Source organism: Lampris incognitus, chromosome 6 (assembly GCF_029633865.1).
Source record: "Lampris incognitus isolate fLamInc1 chromosome 6, fLamInc1.hap2, whole genome shotgun sequence".
NCBI classification, from domain to species: Eukaryota; Metazoa; Chordata; class Actinopteri; order Lampriformes; family Lampridae; genus Lampris; species Lampris incognitus.
Window position 1 is genome coordinate 46,991,126 of NC_079216.1, and position 21,536 is coordinate 47,012,661.

Genomic DNA, 21,536 nt, shown 5'->3' on the forward strand with positions numbered 1-21,536 from the left:
ATATTGTTCAGACATTTGTGTTGATTAATCTTTGCTGTACAGCATGTTTTTTAATGTTTTAAACACCGATTTTGTTGAAGTACCAATAAATATATGTTTAATGTTATCGACCATTTACATTTTTATTCCTGTGAGTGGTTGTGTAGGTAGGGGCCCCAGTGCACTACTTTGCCCGGGGGCCTATAATGCTGTTTAGACGGCCCTGCTAAAAAATGATATTGTAACAGCATGGATCTCGCATTTCTCGGCCTGTACAACCAGTTTGTTCTCCAGCAAGCGCTGGAGCACCTGGTGAACATAGAGTGGTGAGAGTCGAGGTCCTTGGAATAGATTAAAATATCGTCAAGATATACAAACACAAAACACCCAATCATATCTCTTAACACATCATTTACCAGGGCTTGGAACACAGCAGGGGCATTCATCAGGCTGAACAGCATCACCAGGTACTCAAAGCGTCCTGGAGGTGTTAAATGCCATCTTCCATTCATCACCCTCTCTCGTACGCACAAGGTGGTAGGCACTGCGGAGATCCAACTTAGAAAACACCATGACTCCGTGGAGGGGGGTAAAAGAACAGCTGATTAGTGGCAACGGATATTTGTTCTTAATGGTAATCTGATTAAGGCCGCAAAAGTCAATGCATGGTCTAAGTGAGCCATCTTTCTTACTCACAGAGAAAAACCATGCACCCACCACAGAAGAAGGGCGTATAATACCTGCAGCCAGGGATTCACTAATGTACCTTTGCATGGCCTCTTGTTCCAGCCGGGAAAGGTTGTAAAGTTGGATGCTGGGCAGAGGTGCTCCGGGTTGCAACTCTATGGCATAGTCATATGGCCTGTAGAGACAGGGCCTGGTGTTTGCTAACAACTGAGGATAGATCAAGATATACTGAGGGAACCATGGAGAGGTCTGGAGGCTCTGGAAGAGGCTGTACACTGGGGAGGGTCGGAGCAGAGGCTGAATGTAAACCGTGATGATGACAAAATGAACTCCATGCATTAATCTTACCTGTGGTCCAGCTGAAGTATGGGTTGTGGAGTCTCAACCATGGGTCCACAAGAACTACAGGAGCATGAAGGCTGTCAATGATGTGAAAACTGATCTTTTCCTGGTGGTTGCCAAGGAGACGGAGGAGGACAAGAACAGTCTTCTACATGACACAGGCAAGGCACTGGCCATTTACTGAGTGGGCCTCCAGAGAAGATGGCCACATGCACGTCTCCACGTCTGTTCGTCCTTTGAGATGTGTTTGTTTTTTACAGTTTGTTTGGCTCTAAAGTTGTTATTTGGCACTAAAATCTGGGAACTGCCTCTTAAAGTCCTGACCATACTATCCACTGACTATACTCCACTTAACCAAGTATTTTATAATTTTTTGGATTATGCTACACTCCTCGCTCACTTGTTGCTCTGCCTGGCCTGGGTCTGCCGCCCTACCTCGCTGCCGCCTGCTGCCCTGCTCTTGCTTGCCTCTCTCCCCCGACTGTTGCCAGCCCACTTCCGACTAAGGCCGCGCACTTCCTTTTCCCCTCCCCACTTCCTTGATCGACTTACACACACTTACACACACACACATTCACACACACACAGGCTTGAACGTGGACTGAACTGAACTATCTTACATAGCCTAATGAACATTCGCTGTGTTGCCCTTTCCCCCTCCCCACTTCCCGGCTGACATAGCCTACACACATACTCACTCACTCACTCGCTCATACACACATACACTTACACATACAGGATTTAACTTGAACTGAATCACCTCACATTGCGAACATTCGAACAGGCACATTTCCGGAAATGAATTTTCCTCTTATGTTGGTTATTGTGCTCTCGCTCTAGGACTATGGGCAAACCAACCTCTGACGGGAGAGTGTACCGGGGAAGGTGCACTCGCCACTGGTCGTACCCAGTGCGATTACTAGCACTTTGCCTAAACTGCGTGACCAGATGCCGGGCAATTCTCATGGAGATTCTGACTCGGGACTGAGCTGCTCCACCTATGGTGTCTCTCTGTTTTAAAAAGCCGTTTTATGCTTTCTGAGAATTCTCTCGCTAATTTTGTTACCATGTTTCACTCTAAAAATACATTGCCTTGCAGTATAAATACTAAACAGAGATATCTTGTCATTCTTTTATGGTTAATGTCTGGTAATGTGCAGCCAAACCTTGGCCCTGCTGATTCTGACATCAATACTTGTAATACTCCAGCTGATTTTAAATGTAGGTCTGGTCTAGGTATTATTCACTTAAGTGTTAGGAGCTTAATCTCTAAATTGGATATGGTAAAGGTTTGGATAAATTCAAATGATGCTGATGTTGTTGTATTATCTGAAACTTGGCTAACAAAGTCTGTTCTTGACAAGGATATTGGTAGTCATGGCTATAATGTGTTTCGCTCTGACCGTCCCAAAAAAGGTGGTGGTGTTGCTATCTACATCAAATGCAAATTCAACGTTAAGTTATTGCTGTCAGAATCATTGAGTAAACAACTTGAGTTCTTGGCCCTAAATCTTGAAGTGTCTAAGGATCACCATGTCATGATGGTTGGATGTTATAGACGTCCATCTGCGATTAGTAATGATTTATCTACACTTGTTAACTTGCTGTCTAAGGTGCTCTACAATGAGATTGTTGTGGTTGGTTATCTAAACGGGGAATGGTTGTTGCCTATATCCGATGCATTTAAAGCAGAATGCGATTCTTTGAATCTGATGCAAATAATTAGCTCTCCTACTCCTACTACTTTCGGCTTCCCATTAGGTGTCGCCATAGCGGATCATCTGTTTCCATTTCTCCCTGTCTTCTGTGTCTTCCTCTGTCACACTAACCATCTGCATGTCTTCCCTCACCATATCCATAAACCTCCTCTTTGGCCTTCCTCTTTCCCTCTTTCCTAGCAGCTCCATATTCAGTAACATTCTCCCAATATACCCAACATCTCTCCTCCACACATATCCAAGCCATCTCAATCTTGCCTCTCTTGCTTTGTCTCCAAACTGTCCAACCTGAGCTGTCCCTCTAATATAATTGTACCTAATCCTGTCCTTCTTCGTCACTCCCAATGAAAATCTTAGCATCTTCAACTCTGCCACCATCAGAACCAATTGTTTTCAATTCACTGAAGAAGGAAACAATTTCCAATCAATGAATAAGCTTCTGCACGTTTTGTCAGTTCAGAGATTAGAAGGTCCAGAATAGGACCTTCTTTGTCACTCCCAGTGAAAAACTTAGCATCTTCAACTCTGCCACCTCCAGCTCCGCCTCCTGTCTTTTCATCAGTGCCACTGTCTCCAAACCATATAACATAGCTGGTCTCACAACCATCCTGTAAACCTTCCCTTTAACTCTTGTTGGTACCCTTCTGTTGCAAATCACTCCTGACACTCTTTTCCACCCACTCCACCCTGCCTGCACTCTCTTCTTCACCTCCCTCCTGCACTCCCCGTTACTTTGGACAGTTGACCCCAAGTATTTAAACTCATATGCCTTCGTCACCTCCACTCCTTGCCTTACCATTCCACTGTCCTCCCTCTCATTCACGCATAGGTATTCCGTCTTCCTCCTACTGACTTTCATTCCTCTTCTCTCCAGTGCATACCTCCACCTCTCCAGGCTCTCCTCAACCTGCACCCTACTCTCGCTACAGATCACAATGTCATCTGTGAACATCATCGTCCATGGAGACTCCTGCCTGATCTTGTCCGTCAACCTATCCATCACCACTGCAAACAAGAAAGGGCTCAGAGTCGATCCTTGATGTAATCCCACCTCCACCTTCAACCCATCTGTCATTCCAACCACACACCTCACCATTGTCACACTTCCCTCATACATATCCTGCACCACTCCTACATACTTATCTGCAACTCCCGACTTCCTCATACAATACCACACCTCCTCTCTCGGCACCCTGTCGTATACTTTCTCTAAATCTACAAAGACACAATGCAACTCTTTCTGGCCTTCTCTATACTTCTCAATCAACATTCTCAAAGCAAACATTGCATCTGTGGTGCTCTTTCGTGGCATGAAACCATACTGCTGCTTGCCAATTGTCACCTGTCCTCTTAACCAAGCTTCTACTACTCTTTCCCAAATCTTCATGCTGTGGCTGATCAACTTTATACCTCTGTAGTTGCTACAGTTCTACACATCGCCCTTGTTCTTGAAAATCGGTACCAGTATGCTTCTTCTCCAATCTTCAGGCATCCTCTCACTTCCCAAGATTGTGTTAAACAATCTAGCTAAAAAACCCACTGCCATCTCTCGTAAACATATCCATACCTCCACAGTATGTCATCAGGACCAACTGCCTTTCCACTCTTCATCCTCTTCATAGCTGCCCTCACTTCCCCCTTGCTAATGTACTGAACTTCCTTATTCACTATCCCTACATCATTCAACCTTCTCTCTCTCTCATTTTCTTTATTCATCAGCCCCTCAAAAGTACTCCTTCCACCTTCTCAGCACACTCTCCTCGCTTGTCAGCACATTTCCATCTCTAACCTTGATCGCCCTAACTTGCTGCAAATAATTAACTCTCCCACAAGACCAAATCCCAAATGTCCTGAGAAATCATCTCTCATTGATCTAGTCCTAACTAATGGCTCCTATAAATACTCTGCTATCGGTGTCTTCCCAAATGATGTGAGTGATCACTGTGTGATAGCTACTATCAAAGACACTAAGGTCCCTAAGTGTAAACCTCATTTTGTCCAATGATGCAATATGTTGACTGGAATAGAATTGCTCTTATTGGTGATGTTGAAATGTCCTGGACATTTTTCCATGATATTTTTCTGGATATTTTAAACAAACATGCCCCTATTCATAAATTTAGAATAAAGGGGCAGGATAATCCCTGGTTTACCACTGAGCTCTCAAGCCTGCTTCATGAACGAAATGTGGCCTGGGCAAAAGCAAGGAAGTCAGGTACTGAGGCTGACTGGCTTCTTTTTAGACAGCTGAGAAACAAATTTACTTCTCTCTTTAGAAAAGCCAAAGCTGATTTTTATCTATCTGTCACTACTGAAAACTTGAATGATCCGAGGAAGTTTTGGAAAGCTGTTAAATCCTTATCTGCTGCTTGTAATAATCCAACTGACCTTCCTTCATGTGTAAGCAAAAATGATGTGGCTGTCTCTGATAAGTTTGAAATGTTGAATTTTTTTAATGAGCATTTTATTTCATCGGGTTTCTTGTTTAATGTTGGCACCCCTTTTACTAAGAAATCTGTCATTGATGACAATACTGTGGTTGTTGACCACACTTTTAGTTTTGCTCCTTTTACTGTGGCTGAGGTCCACAAAGCCTTCAAACAACTGAACCCTAGAAAAGCGGCTGGTCCGGATCATTTGGATCATGTTTTTTTTTAAAATTAGCAGCAGATATTAGCGCTGAACCTTTGACCCATCTTTTTAATCTCACCTTGGTTACAAATGTAATCCCGAAGGTTTGGAAGGCTGCCTATGTTTTACCCCTTTTAAAAGGAGGGGATGTAATCATGCAAAATAATTACAGACCAATTTCAAAACTTTCTGTAGTAGTCAAAGTATTGGAATCCCTACTTAGTGAAAAGGTGAAAGAGTATTTATACACACAATCAATACTATCCAATCATCAGTCAGGGTTCAGGAAGAAGCATAGCACTGTTACCGCTGCCATGAAAGTTGGAAATGACATCAGCTGTGCGTTAGATAAAAAGCAACACTGTGTGTCTCTTTTTATTGACTTGTCAAAAGCCTTTGATACCATGGATCACGACATTCTGATACAGTGACTTGTTAATAATGGGTTCTCTCTACAGGCTGTAGGTTGGTTTATCAATTACCTTACGGGTAGGACCCAGGCTACCCAGTTTGAGGGGCTTACTTCTGAAGTTCAAACAGTCAGTAAGGGGGTCCCTCAGGGTTCTGTCCTGGGTCCACTTTTATTTACTGTGTACATAAACTGCTTGGGAGAAAATGTTCAAAACTCATCGTTCCATTTTTATGCAGATGATACGGTTATTTATTGTTATGTAGCTACTCTCAGCAAAGCTTTTGAGTATCTGCAAAATGCTTTTAACAGAGTGCAAACTCAGCTTTATCAACTGCAACTTGTCTTGAATGCTGAAAAAAAAACGTATGGTGTTTTCAAACACTAGGAAGTTAGTAAATCAGAGCATTGTTACTACTCAAGGTAAACAAATTGAGGCAGTCTCCACCTACAAATACCTGGGATTTTTAATTGATGACCACCTCTCTTTTAAGCCCCATATACAGAGTCTGGTGAAAAAGTTGAAATTGAAGTTTGGTTTTCATATTAGGAACAAGTCTTGTTTTTCTCTCAATGTCAGGCGAAGACTAGCTGAAGCAACATTATTGCCTGTTCTTGACTATGGTGACTTATTGTATATGAATGCATCAGTCCATTGTCTCCATATGTTAGACACTGTGTATCATGGAGCATTGCGGTTTGTTACAAACTGTAGAGCTTTCACTCATCACTGTGTCCTTTACTCCAAAGTCAATTGGCCTGCTCTATCAACACGGCGACTTAGTCTCTGGTATGTTTTTATTCATAAGGCCATTCTGGGTACCCTCCCCTGTTATTTATCTATTTTTCTGTCCATAAAACATGGCACTTATGGGTTACGGTCTCAGGACACCTTACAAATGACTGTTCCTAAAGTTCGGACTGAGCTGGGCAAGAAGGCCTTTGTGTTTTCTGCACCATCTGCCTGGAATAGCCTGCAGAATAGACTTAAGCTCCAGGACTTGGTTATTCTAGCCAAATTTAAAGGTATGGTTAAGTCTATGGAATCTGAGTCTATTGGAAAATTTAAATGTTTCAATTGATAACAGGTTTGTATCTTTTCCCTTCATTTTTATGCTATTTTTTGCACTTTGAGTGTGCACTGAAACTGGTGTACTGCTGCCATTCTTGGCCAGGTCTCTCTTGTAAAATAGATTTTAATCTCAATGGGTCTAACCTGGTTAAATAAAGGTAAATGAAAAAAAGGAAGTGATGTCCAGAGCTAGCTGTCTGGCCACTTGCTGGTCCAAAAAACTCATATCTGCACCGGAGTCAACAAGAGTAGACAGAGGACAAGGCTGGACCTGCCATACCATAGTGGCATCCAGTTGAGGGCAAGAGAGGGAGGGGTAAGTGGTTCGGCCAAGCAGTATCTATCTCACTACTGCTGGGCCGACCCTTGATGGGCACGCGGGGTATGTGGCTATGAAATGGCCAGCCTGGGTAGCATAGCGGTCTATTCCATTACCTACCAACACGGGGACTGCCAGTTCGAATCCCCGTGTTACCTCTGGCTTGGTCGGGCGTCCTTACAGACACAATTGGTCATGTGTGCAGGTGGGAAGTCGGATGTGGGAATGTGTGCTGGTCGCTGCACTAGCGCCTCCTCTGGTCGGTTGGGGCGCCTGTTCGGGGGGGGGGGGACTGGTAGGAATAGCGTGATCCTCCCATGTGTTACATCCCCCTAGTGAACTCCTCACTGTCAGGTGAAAAGAAGTGGCTGGTGACTCCACATGTATCAGAAGAGGCATGTGGTAGTCTGCAGCCCTCCCTGGATTGGCAGAGGGGGTGGAGCAGGACCGGGATGGCTGGGAAGAGTGAGGTAACTAGACAGGTACACTTGGGGAGAAAAAGGGGGAAAAAAAACCCCAAAAAACAATGGCCAGCCTGGCTGCAGTATAGGCAACTCCTTGACTTGAACTGCTGCTGACATTCCTCTGTGGAAAGGCAAGTCGGGCCCAGCAGCATGGGTTCCTGGTTGGGTGGAGTCTCGGGAACAGAAGGACTCGATACAGATGAAATGGCATGGAGGAGACAGAGGAGACAAAAGTGGACTGCTTACCCACTATCTCCCTTTGGTGCTGCCAAAGGTGGTTATCGATTCGGATGGCCAAAACGATGATTTCATTGAGATCATTAGGCTCCTCCCGGGACACCAACTCATCCTTGATGGTTTTGTTTTTTTGTTTTTTTTGCTGGAAATTCTTGAGAATCTTATATTCTCTTCTTTTCTTTTCTTTTTTTTTATTAATTGATATTTTTTCTGGACAGATCAACAATTGCATCCATAAACACAATGCATCATAACACAAGTATCCAACAAACTCAACTGTCCTCTTTTCCTGTTTTTAAACAACATACACCCAAACAAAAAAAACAAAAAACAAAAAACAAACAAAGTAAACATACACAAATTAAAAAAAAACAATTAGACAAGACACATAGCCATAAAGTCCATATGAATATTCATGCAGAGTAATCATCTATTTCAACGTCCACATTCCATTTCTGTGAAGAATAAGCCCCAGACCTCCTTAAACACGTTCTCTCTACCCGCCACTCTATAAGTGATTCGTTCATATGTTGCCATCTTATACATTGTTTCTATCCATTCATTGTAGGTTGAAGGAGCAGAGGATTTCCAGTATCTCAGATTGATTCTACAGCCAGTTATCAGAGCCAGCTGTACCCATAGTTTCATCCGATTAGACATTTTGACATTTTCTGGTAACAGTCCCAAAAGACACAGTGCCGGAGTTTTAATCAGTGATAACTTCAACATCCCGTTCAGAAAAACAACAATGTTGTCCCACATACATACTGTCTTCTCACAATAATACAGTAGATGTACTAAAGTCCCAAACTCCTTCTCACATCTCCAGCAAGCATCATTGTCCCTTAGTTTCAGTTTGGCCAGTTTACATGGGGTCCAGTAGCTTCTATTGATCACCTTATAATGAATGAGTTGTGACTGTGCTTCACGTGAGCATTTATGCCACGATGCAACAATCTTCTCCCAGAACTCTGTCGAACTCTCCCCCCCAACATCCTTTTCCCAACACATTTTCAGGCCCTCTAGTTGTGGCTTGTGTGCTTCCCTAATATGCACATAAAATAGTGAGGCCCCCCCTTTTCCCATCCATGTTGTATGGAATAGATCCTGTATTCTAGTTTGTGGATTCAATTCAGATTTTACCTGGCCCAATATACAATGCCTAATTTGCAAAAATTTCCAAAAGTCTGATTTGTCTAGATTATATTCTGTCTTCACTTCCTCAAAGGATTTCATTCCGTCTTTCCCAAACAGATCTCCAAGGAGATGTATACCTGACCTAGCCCATCTTTCCCACATGAATGTCTTCTTGCCTATGAGAAGCTTCTTATTGTACCATATGGATGCTTTAGGTGTGAGATATGTATTGGATTTCATAATATGATGTGCCACTCTCCAAGATTCCCGAGCAAAAGATAACACTGGGTTCCTGAATGGTATTGCTCTTCCCATTTGTGTCAGAGATGCCTCTAGGGAGGAAGGGTATACTAGTTCTTCTTCTATCCTTACCCAAGCAGGAGCCTGGTCTGGAGGAACATTCATTTTAGAAAGTTGGGCCTTGATGGTTTTGTTAAGCCCATGTTGAACGCCCCCTGGAGAGACTCATCATTCCAACCGCTCTCCATGGCGAGAGCACAAAATTCAATGGTCATCTCAGCCACACTATGGTTGCCCTGCCGGAGAGACATGAGCCGCCTTGTCGCGTCCTTACCCCAAACCGAAAACCTTCATCTCCAGAGTGAAACTGGCGTACAGGGAGCACCCAGTGGTTTGCATCTCCCACACCACAGTTGCCCAGGCAAATGTGGGACCTCGGCGCAACCCAATTGGATAAGTAATCTTTGCTCTCACCGGCATACGTTTGAGTTTGTAGTTCCAAAACCAGAGAACACTGCAACTGGGTCCCGACTTCCTGACGTAGAGGCAGCAGACAGTCAGGGTGGCCAGACACACATCAAATTCCATCCTAGTGAACACAGCTTCAACCCATGGCTGCGTCCTGAGCCCCCTCTTGTTCACCCTACTAACCCATGACTGTACTGCCAAATTTGATGCCAACCATATCATCGAGTTTGCAGATGATACAACAGAAGTGGATCTCATCCGCAATAATGATGAATATGCATACAGGATGGAGGTGGAGCATCTAATGGTGTGGTGCAAATCTCACAATCTCTCCTTGAATAAAAATAAAACAAAAGAGATGGTGATTGAATTTAGAAGGGCCGACAGGCACCATCATATGCCACTGACCATCGATGGCACCACTGTGGAGAGGGTCAGTAACATCGAGTTCCCGGGCGTACACCTGGCGGACGACCTGACCTCAACCATTAACACCTTGGCCATCATTAAAAAGGCCCAACAACAGATCCATCCCCTCCAGAAACTTGAAAGGTCAAGTATCCCCATTCCAGCCCTCACCGACTTCTACAGGGGCACCATCGAAAGCATTTTAACCTACAGTCTTGCTTCCTGGTTCAGTAACTGCAAAGCAACCGAACAACACCAGTTGAACAGGAATTGAAGACAGCTAGCAAGATCATTTGTGCCCCTCTCCCCTTCCTGTTGGAGATTTACCATCAATGCTGTGCTTGCAGAGCCTCCAGCATCATTAAGGATCCCCACCACCCTTCTCACAACCTGTTTTCCCTTCTGCCATCGGAGAAGAGGTACAGAAACATCTGCGCTAAATCCAGCAGAATGCTAAATAGCTTCTACCCACAAGCAGTCAGGATCATTAACAAACTGTGTTGTCATCGCAGCCCCCCCCCCCACACACACACAGTCATGCCCCCTTCAGTGACTAGACTTAGTAAGGCTTGGTGTTGCTAGACGTACTCTTGATGCAATGCTACTTTGGTCTGTACACACTTGCCACACATGAGGCATAAAGCACTTTGATGGCTGAGATAATAGCAATAATGAATGCTAGGAATTACCAGCATCTACCAACTCTGACATGCCAGCTACTCTCAAGTTCAGTGTCTTGCAGACACATTCTGGAAAAGGGTGAACAGCAGAATATCTGGTCATTCTTCAGAGCCACAAAAAACGGACAGGATGATGTAACATCAATATCATTAAAAGTCAGCCAAGCACACAGGAATGAACAGCCTTTAGGACTTATTATGAAGACATTCCCAAACAGTGACAAAAATGGACTGCAAAGCATAAGTAAGGACAAGGAAAAAAGGTACTATCAACATTTCATAGGACCTGTCTCAAATGTAATATATACTTGAATCTATGAAAGAGATTTTCAAAAATAAATACTGGTGAACATGTCCCAGAAAACCATTATCAGTGTGCTCAATATGAACTCTTGGTTCTTCTTAGTCTCTCCAGGCCACGATGTAGCTACATAGCTAGTTTAAGAACAGTGAGAAAATTAAAATTAAAAAAATAAAATAAAAGTTTAACACTGTGCCTTACCGATCAACCATGACACAACCATCCATGTGATATGTGGACCAGTTGCAAACAAGGAGAGGTCCACAAACTGCTCTTGATCTGGTGGCCGGTTCACGTTAGGTACTTTCAGTCAATGCACCACACAAACACAACACACCAGATATTTTTGTTGATTTCTTGTTCGAAACATGTCTTTTTGTTCAAAAAGTTTTGATTCTTCTTGAGTATACAGCTGCCTTCAGGCATGATTATCCTTTCGGCTGAATAAAAGCAAAGACTGAACTTAAAGCTGCTGCAATCTCTTCACAACACACAAGTTCAGAACGATACCTGCTATTGTGAAATGGTCGAGACTCAAGCAAAGAGGGTGACCGGTAAAGAGATTAATTTATAGTGTTAAGTATGCCAACGCAGTAACGACAGCAATGTTTGTCAACTACCTTGTTAGATATAGCACCTTCTCACTATATATATATATATATATATATATATATATATATGTATATATGGGTGTGTGTGTGTGTGTGTGTGTGTGTTAGATTATTGTGCTTGCTTCCTTTGCTATCTGCGAACACATACCAGCTAAAAAAAATTATAGTAAGCATGTGCTGTTTGTTACAGTTTGGCAACTATTAGTGGGTGAGACTTCTTGGGGGAAATGAGAGAGACAGCAAGGGAGGGGTGGGGAGTTGCTTAGCTGTGAGGGAATCTCTGACTCTACTGTCTGCCCTCTAGCAGAAAGAGCAAGAAAGTCCTCGTTTTAAGTGTGTCTCTTCTTGTTTATTACAAGTATTATTATGAGTTTTATTTTATTTTATCTATTTATCTAATTATTTAGTTTTATCATTAGTTCAAAATTTATTACATTGTTTTCTTGTACATCACATACTTTCGAACTACCGAGATTTGAAACAAATGTGTGATGATGATATCATTTGCTTGTTTTGATTTTTCATTATACATTTAATTTTATTTTTTTAATGTTCGAAATAAACTGAATAAACAAAAAAAAAACTACTTTCCTCCTTTTTTGTTAAAATGGATTGCTTTTGTTTATTTTGAAATTAGAAAAAAAATAGCAAGCGAGCCATTGCATTAGCTTTATTATAGTGGCTATTTATTTAATATTAGAATCTCAGGTGGAGTTGTGTCGTGAAAAACATCGTATTGTGAAAAGTTATCCATATGCAGGTGCAGAATGCCTGGGAAATATGGATAGTAACGAGTGAAATTGATTATGCAACAACCCATTTTGCAGAATTGTGTAAGTAAAGATCCTGCAATGTATTAAATTTGATCCAATGTGCATTTTCATTTTATTCTTTAAACCGTTTTTTACAGTGTTGAATTATTCAGTGAGTGCTCTTCAGACAGTTGCAGCTTGCCATTAATTGGAAGCACTAATATAGTTACATGGCTGTCTAGTTGTGCTTAAGAGCTATGCCACAAGGGCAGTGCAAGGGTTTTGAGGTTAAATAGTAATTCCTTGGGGTTGGCTTCAATGCACTGTTTCTCTGTAATCACTTTGCATTGCATCTAACTTTCCCTTATCGGTTGCATTGAAAAGGACATAAGCCAAATTTTTCTACAATAGCTCCCATTTTCCTTTTTGCATCCCCCTCGCCATAATCATCATTGTTCCATTGTACAACTCTGCTTGACTTTTTTCTTCCAGTAACTTGAAGCAAATACTAGTGGTAAAGTTATTTATTTAGAATAAAAGGTTAATTATGGTTGATGTGATATTGATATTTGATATCAAAAGGGAAATGTTTCTCAGTTTTGTAATAGGATGCAAATTGAATTCATGCTTCCAGTTAATTATTATTCTGTCATATTTTGCCAGTATTTGGAAGAGTATAGCATTATTGTTTTGCACAGCAGGGTTTTGTTCTGTAGCCCACAGTACTTCAAAAGCATTGTCCACATCAGGCTTGCTCTAGTTCCAGCAGGCAAGGACACCATGTCCCCAGAGCACATTACCACTCTCTCTGGGCCAAGGCCCCATGTAGACATGTGTTCTACTACTACTACTACTACTTTTGGCTGCTCCTGTTAGGGGTCGCCATAGCAGATCATCCGTTTCCATTTCTTCCTGTCTTCTGCGTCTTCCTCTGTCACACCAGCCACCTGCATGTCCTCCCTCACCACATCCATAAACCTCCTCTTTGGCCTTCCTCTTTTCCTCTTTCCTGGCAGCTCCATATTCAGCATCCTTCTCCCAATATACCCAGCATCTCTCCTCCACACATGTCCAAGCCATCTCAATCTGGCCTCTCTTGCTTTGTCTCCAAACCATCCAACTTGAGCGGTCCCTCTAATATAATCATTCCTGATCCTGTCCTTCTTCGTCACTCCCAGTGAAAATCTTAGCATCTTCAACTCTGCCACCTCCAGCTCCGCCTCCTGTCTCTTCCTCAGTGCCACTGTCTCCAAACCATATAACATAGCTGGTCTCACAACCATCCTGTAAACCTTCCCTTTAACTCTTGCTGGTACCCTTCTGTCGTAAATCACTCCTGACACTCTTCTCCACCCACTCCACCCTGCCTGCACTCTCTTCTTCACCTCTCTACTGCACTCCCCGTTACTTTGGACAGTTGACCCCAAGTATTTCAATTCATATGCCTTCGTCACCTCCACTCCTTGCATCCTAACCATTCCACTGTTCCCCCTCTCATTCACGCATAGGTATTCCGTCTTGCTCCTACTGACTTTCATTCCACTTCTCTCCAATGCATACCTCCATCTCTCCAGGCTCTCCTCAACCTGCACCCTACTCTTGCTACAGATCACAATGTCATCCGCGAACATCAGCGTCTGTTCGCCTGTTCAGTTCTGTGCTCTTAAAAAAAAAATTACTTGTAGTAAGTGAATGGCAGTAGACAAAGAATAATCATGAAAGTCAATCACTGTTTGATATGTATGACCCCAACAGCAGTGAAACTGTGGCATTTTTAGACAAATCCATTAATTAAAATCTTTTTCAGCGTGGGCGTCCAGGTAGTGTAGCGGTCTATTCCGTTTCCTACCGACACGGGGTCATCGTTTGAATCCCTGTGTTACCGCCGGCTTGGACGAGCATCCCTACAGACACAACTGGCTGTGTCTGGGGGTGGGAAGCTGGATGCGTCCTGGTCGCTGCAGTAGCACCTCCTCTGCTGAGGGGGAACTGGGGGGAATAGCGTGATCATACCACATGCTACGTCCCCCTGGCGAAACTCCTCACTGTCAGGTAAAAAGAAGTGGCTAGCGACTCCACATGTATCACAGGAGGCATGTGGTAGTCTGCAGCCCTCCCCGGATCGGCAGAGAGTGTGGAGCAGCAACCGGGATGACTCGAAAGAGTTGGTGTAATTGTCCAGATACAACTGGGGAGAACCCCCCCCCCCTCCCAAAATTATTTTTTTCAGCGCCATATCTGCCACAATAATTTGTATTAAATTAAAGTACAAAATCAAGAACTAGTGACAAGTTTGCATATTCTGCTGGCTTTTTTTTTTGGTCTCTGCTAGAGTGCCTAATAATACATTTCCTAAGGTAATGAAATTAATTGCACTGATGTCCACACATGCACCTGCTATATTCACCATTGCGACTTCTCTGCATCACTATTATTACATTTTAGCGAACTTTGCATGAACTGTACTCAGACATAGCGATCCCCCTTTCCTCTCAATTTGTGATATAAGCTTCCTGACTGTATAGATAGCTAGACCTTCTTGCCGTGATTGCATTGTATGCTTTTTTCCCTCATTTACAGTGGATTAAAACTAAAATCCTGTCTAATAAAATATATAAACTGCTGCCTTTTGTAGGCTTCTTGCTCATTCTGCTAATCCCTGGCTGACAGCTTCCTCTCAGCAAAGACCTGGTGTGTGGTTGTTTCTCTCTCTCTATCCTTGCAAAGACATTCCAAACCTTTTTTTTTCATAAGTCACTACTACTAATGAGCCACTTCCGTACAGACACAAAGTGGTCCAGTCAGTGTGACACAGTATTTTAAGGAAAGAGTAGATAGATGTATCAGGCGAAACAAAAAAAAAATCAAAAGTATACACCCAAGCACCCTCTTATGTTTTTTCTGTGTTGGCAGTGTAGACCCCTTTTATATCATGAATATTCAGCTGTTATCTGTACTTGATGAAATAAAGTTATGGATTGTGGGGGCCAGAGCCTATCCCAGTACGCATTGGGCAGTAGGCAGGGAGACACCCTGCGACGGGCCCTGTGATGCCCAAGTTGCATCACAGGGCCCACACGCACAGTCTTTCACACACCAATCATACCTATGGGTAATATAGAGATTCAAAATCACAGGTCATTGGACTGTGGGAAGAAACCCATGCAAATGATGGCAGAAAATGCAAACTCCACGCAGATGTCCTGGAATCAAACCTAGGACCTGCTTGCTGTGAGGCAGCAGTGCCACACTGCTACACAAGTAGGGATGTGCCAAACAGCCCAGCATTTGTATTTTGTATCTGTATTTGCTGAGGCAGAACATTTTTTTTCTTCTTGTATTTGTATTCTAATAAAAGGGGAAATGGGCGTAACAATCTTTTTATGGTTTGTATTACACTTCTATATTTAAATGTTACAATAAGTGTTTTTCAATAAACTAGTAATTATGAACACTTAACTGTAATATTGGCTTACGGTTTTCATAAACCCAGCAATAGACATGCATAAACATCATAGGTGTCTGTGTCTTCTAAGTGTAAATAGTGGCACAGCAACTTTGCTAGAATAGATATAAATAGCATTCCAATTATCCACTGTGATATGTGCAACTGTGTGACACAGGCTGACTGAGCAGTTAGCAAATCGTGTAGGTGAACTAGCTAGTCCTATACTGTCAGAGCTAACGTAGGCTAATCTCCTCATCAAGCTCTGCTTCACATATTGCAGGTCCAACAGGAAAACAGCCCAATCATGTTATAATAAACTATCTCCACAAACCAGTTAAGGTAAAAAAACAAGCACAAAACCGTCCAGATCCATGGTGCACCTGTGCCGCACGTGTAGGTAGTAAGTAGTATCATATGTTCCTGGGATTTGTCATATCCCAAAAGGGACATGAGTAAAACCAGTCTAACTGTATAGCTAGCTATCTCTGGCATGTCCTCACCTATGTAATGTTATTTTTTGTCCTCTGTGTGTCCATACATCAGTTGCAAGCATGTCCTTCTAAACGTCCCTACTAAATTTCCCTCTCAGGTCCTCCACAAGTGAGTTAGTGAGTGACCACAATTTGTGATTCAAAGCCCACGGCAGCAGTTGCACGCATGCTGTGGGAAAAACCTAATCAAAACAAAATAGTTGCGTAGCAATGTCCTCCCCCCCTCCACTCTCCTACTGCCTTCTTGTCACAAACACCAGCTATTTGACATGTTTTTGTTTTCTTCGTGAAAACAAATAATTTTTCAAATATTTGTACGGAATAAATATTTAGAAAAATCCACTATATTTGTCAAATACTGTATCTGAATTCGGTTCCACCCAGTGGTGGCTGGTGCTAAAAATTTTGGGAGGGCGCAATTTACCTTGGCGCAGCACACCTGGCAGCTGCTTTAATGTCCACACAGTCACAGTTATTAAGGGTGCAATTTACCTTGGTGCAGCACACCTGACAGCTGCTTTAATGTCCACACAGTCACAGTTATTAAGGGTGCAATTTACCTTGGTACAGCACACCTGACAGCTGCTTTAATGGACTAAAGCAGCTGTCAGGTGTGCTGCACCAAGGTAAATTGTGCCCCCCCCGCCCCAAACTGTTAGCACCAGCACCACTGGATACACTAGTGTGAATATTCTTTTACAAAATTATGTTATGCCCCTGAAAACGAGGTGAAATAATCACTTAAGTGATAAGACGGGTGTTTCCTCAACGAGTATTTTTTACTGGAATCAGTTCTTCACAAATATATCACAATTTACAAAACAACGTATCTACAAGTAAGCAGAGAAGCAGACAGTACACACCATATTTAAGCCACAATAATATTCACAGTCATATTCAGAGTCACAGTCACTTAGTTGAGTGATGAAAACTATCTGTCAATAAACTTTGTATCCAGATGAACTGATTCAACCTTCTTCGATTTTCTTACCTGGATTATTGAGCATGAAACAATACAGTCACAGTATTAATACTAAAAGGTGTCTGCACTTGGCAAAACAACAGGTTGCTTTGTTACAGAGCGGGGGGGGGGGTGCTCTCTTTCACACATACAGAGACTTAACTACTCTCGATAAAATTCGGCTCTAATTTATCCAAAATGTCACAATAACAATCTCCTGGGGTGTCACTAGGCCTAAAGTTTTCTTTAGCCCCCCCCCATGTACATTATTAGTTGTTTTTCGTCACTCATTTTCCATTAAAATCGATCGGATTGTGCCATTGCGTCTCCAAATTCACAATGTACTTAACAGCCTAGCGCCAGGACCTGGGAGAGGCTGCTGCTGCTCTAATCCAGTGTTTCCATTGGCTGTGCTGCCTACTCTGCAATTCCTGTACCATCTTTGGTAGAGACTGTAAAGGTAGTTGGAAACCACTGAAGTTGAGACAAAACGTTGGCTAAAACTTTACCAAGATAAACATAATGTACAGAGTGAATTCGTAACTAGTTACAGAGTGAAAATACCTAGTTGCAATATGAATTTGTGGCACATGATGGTCAAAGTAGCTAGCTATCAAGTTGTTACTCGTTTGTTACCTGTTTAACGTTAACTAACTGTAGGTTTAAGTGAGGAAAATACAAGAGGATAGGCTATATAACACTAACGTTATACTAACTAGCTGACGAGCCAGCCAGCCAAAGTGAATGAGCAAAAGTGATAGAAATAATGTTATTGACAGCTCTTTAGTAAGGGAAACATATGAAAATCTGGGAGCTAAATCCTTACCAAGAAATTTCTTCACCAATGTGTTTGTAAATGTGTGTAATAGCATGTATTAAAATATTGAAATTAAACTCCCGTGGGAAACCTCGTAAAAAACTGTTCAAAGTTGGGGTACCCATAACCGATTTTCAAAAAATCGAAAATGTTTAATTTGGCCTTAGGTAACTTGTGAGGGGTCAAATTAGGGGTTTTTCATGATTATGAGTTGATTGCAAGCATTAGTTTTTCACCCAAACCACTCCTTGGTGGAAAAAAGGCCACACCCACTTTTACATTTAAATCTTAAGTAGCTTTATTAGTTTATTTCAATATCTTGCATAATACTTAGAGCAAATACTGATCCACTATGTCAAATGCTTCAGGAGTCAATGTCTGAGTCTTCTCCAGACTCAACACCATCATGAATACAATTCTTGCATGTAATGCCTTTACAAACTCCACATGCTGAGATGCATTTGACACCATTCTTCTTGCAGCTGCACCGCCGGTTGCTGCAATCTCCATTACAATTACAACTTGTGAACTGGAGTACCTCCTCAGGAGCCATGGGGTCTAGTGTTGGAACTGGCTCATAACCATGAACACCTAATGTCCATCCATAGTCATTGGGGTCCAAAGACATGCTCTGTAGAAGAATACCGTCCCGGGTTTGTAGATAGGCATGGAGAGAATGCTGTGCAGCTACACCCTCTGTTGGAGATAGAGTCTCTGGTTTGATCAGCCCAGCCACCGCTTTCTGTGAGAACATGTTGTATCGAATTGCACCCAAAGTAGTACCTGGTGCATGGTAAATGTACTGGAAGATCGCAGTACCAGCCTGAATCACTGCATCCTTAGTAGCTTGTATGTCAAGGAAGATGTCAATGTGTTCATCAATGTCCCCTACACAAAACCTGCAAAAAATGCACTTTGAGATTTGTTTCAAATGTAGAGTGTAATAGAAATATAATTCATTATTATTATTATTACCTGTCAAATAGAGTTGTTTTCCCATGGCCAGTGATTGCAGAAACCGTATCACAACCAGTGAAGGCATGACAAAAGAGCAGGTAGCGTCTCTGTCTTTCAGAGAGAGCTTCTTGGATCCTTCTGACATCATAAGAGCCCTTCGATGTGGTTAAGAAGAGTGGATGGTTGGTGCTTGAGCTATGGTGCACCAGCATTACCAGCACATCTGCGTCTTCTGCCCGCACCTGAAATCAGAACAAGATATGCAAAGCGTGTTGAACTATGCAAAAACAGATAACAATTGTCAAGTTATTCAACGATGTGAATACTCTTCTTTTTAAAGTAATCATAGCTGATGAAAGTAAAATACCTACACAAATGTTACTGACCTCAACAGAGTCATATGTAGCAGCAGACAATGCCTCTCTCACAATTGAAGTGTTTGAGTTTGAGTTATATCCAGCAAAATATAGAACAGGTACCAAACGAAATCAATACCATCAGATTACAGAAAAAAGGCACATTAAATACCTTGTAATCAATCCAGTAATAACGAGGGAAATTCTTCTTACAAGATTCAGAGACACGTTCACATTTTCATTGAATGACAAAGGATTACTGGCAGAATCCCGCCTGATGCCTCTACTTCCGTTTGCGGTTTTCAAAATAAAAGTCCCTCAAATCACAAACAACCAATGACACTAGAGGGTCATTTACACTCCCCCCATTCAGGAGTGGTTTTATTACTCTGTAAAACCCGACTGATTCAATATGACCTACGTGTATAATTCAAAAATGCAGCCATACTGAAGTGACCTATGACTAAAAGGTTAAACAGTCGGTAGAAGCAATATCAGCCTTTGTACTGGTCGTTCAACAATGGACGGTTTTCCAGTTCCAGGTCCCACGTTTCCCATCTTCTGGTCTCCAATTCGAATCTTTACTCTTCTAACAAGTCCATCCTTATCCGTCACAGTATCTACAACCTTAGCCAACTTCCACTCGTTCCGAGGTAGATCGCAGGATTTCTCCATGACGATGTCACCAATTTTGAGGTTCCTTCTTGGTGCATGCCAGCGTTGTCTGATAGCAATATTAGAGATGTATTCTTTTCTCCAACGACTCCAAAATTGCTCGGCAAGATATTGAACATGACGCCACCTCTTACGAGCATACATGTCTTCTCTAATGAATTTGCCAGGTGGCGGTAAAGCTAGGTTTGGTTTTGTCGTCAATAAGTGATTAGGCGTAAGTGGTTCTGGACTTTCAGGGTCGTTCAGGTTGTCAACTGTCAGGGGGCGGCTGTTCACGATGGCCATGGCATCGTAGAAGAAAGTTCATAAGGACGCATCATCCAGCCTACAAGGTGAGAGTGAGAGAGAGGAGCAAAGAACATTCCTCACTGTCCTTATCTGTCTTTCCCAGACCCCTCCAGCATGGCTTGTGTGAGGGGCGTTCATAATGAAGTCACATTGCTTTTCAGATAAGAAGGTGTTCAGACGATCTGCATCTAATTGCTTGAGAGCCTTCGCTTCTGAAGCGCGCTCAGAGGGCGGTACACTCTCCATCACTGAGGTGTTGTTGCAAACAAATTTGTGTAGTCTCAAACCACCCATTGCACACAGCTCTCTGGCCTCCCTTGCAAGCTGAACGGCTTCGTCTGCACTTGCCAAGCTAGTAACTCTGTCATCTACATAAAAATCTTTCATGATGAATCGTGAGGCAAGGGGAAACCTGTTTTCATTCTCTATTGCAAGTTGTTTCAGTCCGTAGTTTGAGCATCCCGGCGATGACACTGCACCAAAAAGATGGACCTTCATGCGGTATTCCTGTGGCTTACTATGAAGGTCACCATTCTTCCACCAGAGGAAGCGGAGAAAATCTCTGTCAGCTTCAGACACATGGAACTGGTGAAACAGCTTTTCAACGTCACGCATGAGTGCAACTGGATGCTGTCTGAATCTCATGAGTACGCCATTTAGATTATTCAGCAGATCTGGGCCAGAGAGAAGGTGATCATTTAAGCTAGTCCCTTTGTACTTGGCCGAACAATCAAAGACAACACGGAGTTTCTCAGGTTTTTTATGGTGGTAAACCCCATGGTGGGGAATGTACCATTTTGCTCCATCCTTTCCCTCATTGTGTACTTCTTCTGCCTCTCCCCTTTTGATGACTTCTTCCATAAACTGCACATATTGTTCCTTATACTTATCATTCTTCATCAGCTTCCGTTTAAGGTGAGTAAGCCTGACCATAGCTAGGTGCTTATTATCTGGAAGGGACAGTCTCTCTTTAAATGGGAGCGGCATCTCGTAGTGGCCACTGGTGTTCTTATGAATTCCATCCTTCAGTTTGTTTAAGAAGAGTATGTCATCCTGGGACACTGTCTTATCTGTACTAGTATCTTGGA